Raw genomic sequence first — 4,745 nt, 5'->3', positions numbered from 1 at the left:
AAACAAATCCTTGGCATGAGAATTGTCAAAGATAGAGTCAAAGGTACGTTGAGACTCTCACAGGATGAGTATGTGAAAAAGGTACTCAGCAGGTTCAATATGGATAAGGCCAAACCAGTTGGCACACCCTTGGGCAGTCACTTCAAACTTAGTAAGAATCAGTCACCTGAGTTAGAGGAGGAATAAGATTACATGAGTAAGGTTCCTTATGTCTCAGCTATTGGTTCACTTATGTATACTATGGTTTACACAAGATCGGATATTGTCCATGCAGTGGGAGTTGTGAGTAGATACATGAGTAACCCAGGAAACAACATTGGGAAGCAGTGAAATAGATTTTAAGGTACCTAAAAGGCTCCTAAGAAATGTGCTTGTGTTTCTCATGAGAGAGCTTAGAGGTGCAAGGTTATGTTGATACTGATTTAGCTGGAGATATTGATAGTAGAAAGAGTACCACAGGCTTTGTTTATACTCTTGGTGGTACTGCAATGTCATGGGGTTCTAATCTACAGAAAACAGTTTCTTTGTCTACTACAGAAGCTGAGTCCATTGCAGTGTCAGAGGCTGCAAAGGAGATGATATGGCTACATGGCTTCTTGGAGGAATTGGGTAAAAAGAATTAGAAATGCACTCTCTACAGTGATAGTTAGAGTGTCATATTCCTTACTAAGAATCCAACATTTCATTCCAGGACCAAGCACATTCAGATCAGGTATCACTTCATACGATCATTGTTAAATGACGGATAATTATTACTTGAGAAGATTTGTGGAAGCAAGAACCTTACTGATATATTGACAAAGGGTGTTACATTTGGGAAACTGAAGTTGTGCGCAACTTTAGTTGGTCTTCTAGCATGAAGAAAATGGCAGTAAATTGCAGAGGTGAATGATATCATATTTGAGGAAGAGGGTGATATAGTGAGTGTACCAATTTTCAAGTGGGAGAATTGTTGAGTACTGTGGAGTCTGATCTACATCGCTCGAGAGGAGGTATTGGCCACTCGAGCGAAGGCAAGATAGAATGGAACGCTCGAAGATAGCTTGACAGTGAGCTCGAGCGATTGCGGGAAGGAGGTTCGCTCGATGCTTACTCAACATGCCGCTCGAGCAAACATTGATTTTACATAGATTTTAGGGTTTTTCCGCCGTTTGACTATATATATATGTTATTTTTTGACATATGGTCGTACTGTAGAAGAACAGTAATCGCCCTATCATTGTATTGTGATTCCTCAGTAATAAAATCCTCTATATCTCCTATGGACGTAGGCAATTTGCTGAATCACATAAATCTTTGTGTCATGTGTGATTGATTTCTCTTTCGTATTTATTTTTCACTTTATTGTCATCATTTTTACAATAAAAGTTTTGTGAGAAAGTCAGCAAGTTGAAAAGAGATAGAAATGTGCCATGTATGGAGTAGGCCAAGAGCGACATGTTGACGTATGTAGTGGTTGGTAATCGATCTTAATGTGCTTACTACATGCATGAAAGACTAGATTGACAGTCATGTAGGGCATTGAGATTGTAACAAAAGAGAATTGGAGCCGAGGGAAGGACATCAATATCATGTAGAAGAAAGGAAATCCATTTCTGCAGTGGTATGTGCCATGACACTATATTCTGTTTCAAAGTTAGATCAAGAAACAATGTTTTGATCCTTCGCAGACTAGAAAATATAGTTGCTTCCCAAGAAAATACGGTAGCATGTGGTAGAGTGTCAAGTATGAGGACAACCTACCCAATCATGATCAGAAAAGATATAAAAATCAAGTATAGAGTGTGAACAAAAATAAATATTAGTATAAGTTGTACCATGTAAATAACAAAGGATATATTTCACTATTTTGTAATGAGCCATAGTAGGGGAATGCATAAATTGATACACAAAATTCACACCGTAGGTTAAGTTAGGATAAGTAAGAGTGAGATATTGATCAAAATTCATCAACAATGCTTTGATAGTGGGTCAGAAAAGGAAAAGGGACGTCACCACTAAGGCCTTTAGTTTTGGGCATCATGGGCCATGATGCCGGGCTTGATGATAGGAAGGAACATCTCTGTGTAGTTGATACTGTCAATTTGATGGAGGCCGTTTTCATGCAAATTGAATTGGCATTTACAGCACCTGAATTATAAACTTAAAAAAAAAAAACTTATATCTACATTTCATAACCAGACACATAATTCAGTAGATCATGTGTTAAATATTGGAGTACCATCCATTCACAGCCTGGTCAATAAATTTCAGACCTTCCCCTCCGATGGTGCATCAAATGCTCAATAACTCTTTCGGTGCTCAAAAACCAATCAAAGGCAGTGTGGATGATGCAAGATTTGATTCCCACCAACTAAGAGAGATGGTTGCTTTTCCATTAAAGCTTGTGCTTTTGGATGATCTGTGATACGAGTAGGATCCCAAATGCCACCAATCTCTGTCAACATCTGCACACAGTTGTTTGATTCAATTATTGGATTGTTTTTTTCCATCTAAACCAAATAATTTTTCTACCCTTTACTTTTCTCTTCCAAAATTCAACTTGATCTTCTCAAGGGTCTTCTTTTTATAATGACCCATCATTATGACTTTGAAACTCGATCACGTGTCTAATTAAGTACTGCCAATAGCGTAGGGCTTATATTTTAATCTGCATAAGAGAACTACAGTCATCCACAATATTTAAAGGAAACAAATCTCTGCAATTATTTCTGACGCTAAAACCAAATCCCCCTGCAAGTTTTTCTATATTTTTTAATAAATGGTTAGATCGGCTTTCTCAAACCTCATGATCATCTGTGTATCTCGATCTCTATGATTATCCTACACAAGCACGACCATTGATGTTATTTGCAACAATTTATTACAACAGCCCCCAAGAAAAGGAAACCAAATTAAACTGTTCCAACTAACAGGAAATGCTTGGTTGATACACGATTTAAGATTTATTTTATTTTATTTTATTTTTGTTACTGATGATCATCTTCTAATTATATGATTCATGGGGCATAATATGGTAGGAAAATGGATCACTTTTCACTGTTTGGACTACCCTCTTTTCTGTCCAATTTACCTGCTCTTTTGGAATAGTCCAGTTTTATATACGTTGATACATTTTTTGGAAATTACGGAGTCCAATAATATGATTGAATAATCCTGGACAATGGATGTTTAGATGTTTATCTATGAAATAAATAGAAATAAAACGTATAAACTATAAAGAAAGAGAGAGACACATAGAGTTATATGGATTAATATAAAAGCTTATGTCTACAAGTTATTTGGAGGTAAAATCTACCATAATATTTAGATTTATAGTCTCTCATAACTTCTTATTGCTCTCAATATAATGAAGAAATAGGATTTGGGGGAGGTTGAAACAGATGCCGTCCTAGTAAAAATTTGGAGAGGAAAGAGCCGATCCATCTAATTCCTTGATTAGTAAAGATACACTCATTTTACAAAAGCCTCTTTTTTAAAAAAACTAAAGTAATTGAGTCATACTTACCTTATATCACTTTTGTCGATCCACTGTCTTTGTCTTTATCAGTTTATCTCTTCCCATTTTTTTATCCTGCAATGGTCTTTCAACATGTTATACCTAATTAGTTCATTTCATATCCATCAATATAAAAGTCCCATGAAACCTTTTTATTTATTTATTGGGGATGTAACACCCTTACAAGGAACTTACTAAGGGAGGTTTTTCTGATCATGGTTTTCTCTGATCTCAATCATTATTCCTGCACTGCGCTAGTCACTATATACATCAAATAGATCAGTGGCATGATGCCTTATCAAATTAAATAATTTTAGGGTCATCATGTAGCTCTCCCTTATTACCATTTCCTCGTACGTATCTGGAACTAGAAACCACCAGGAAAGTTTCCAACACAGGACAGAAGTACCTGAAAACGCACAGGTTTTATCTGAGGAAAATGTGAACATTAAGAAAGGAAAAAGGTTGATATCTTGATATGCGCTTTTTCCTATTAAATAAGCCAAAAACTTGCTCTTCTTTTATAGGTGGAAGGACTTAACAACTGCATGATGTAGTTTCATCTCCCCCGGCCCTTATCAATTATTATAAAAATTTCAAACATAAAAGGTTCTTGGTCTCTGTAAAGTGAATGACACATCTTGGTTTTGTTGTTACTTTTAATTATTTCTCCTAATAAATAATGCAATCAGTGCCAAAAAAGTATGAATCCTAAGTAGAGTGCATTGCACTTAGTCAATTCTTGTCTTTTTAGAACGAATTAGATAGCGTGTGTGGGTGTCTAGAATGATTTCATAATCTGCTAAAAACAAACAAAAATTCTAGAATTATTTAACCTAAATATCATGTTTTTAACTTTTAAGTTCATTGGAGGTTTGAAAGGATTATTACAGAACTGCCTTTGTTTTATTTTCTTCTTCTAAACTGTGCTTCCTTTTTGAAGATGTTTTCTATTTTTTAATATTTGAAAATGTTATCTATCTTGAACTTGAAAGGATGTTCATGACGTATCAACACCATCGTACTTACGTCTCGTTTGGTTACATAGATCAGATAAAATAAAAGTTGAATAAATTATTATTTTTTTAAAAAAAATTAAATTATTTATTATATTTTGAGATAAAATAATTTGTAAAAACAAATAATGCCTTAGAGCATTCTCGCTGGATATTGTATATGTAAAAATAAAGTTACTTTTTCAACCATTAGAGATAAAAGCCACTATAATAGATTATCTCACATATTT

The sequence above is a fragment of the Carya illinoinensis genome, chromosome 9 (genome assembly GCF_018687715.1).
Source record: "Carya illinoinensis cultivar Pawnee chromosome 9, C.illinoinensisPawnee_v1, whole genome shotgun sequence".
Classification (NCBI taxonomy): domain Eukaryota; kingdom Viridiplantae; phylum Streptophyta; class Magnoliopsida; order Fagales; family Juglandaceae; genus Carya; species Carya illinoinensis.
This window is presented reverse-complemented; position numbering follows the sequence as displayed.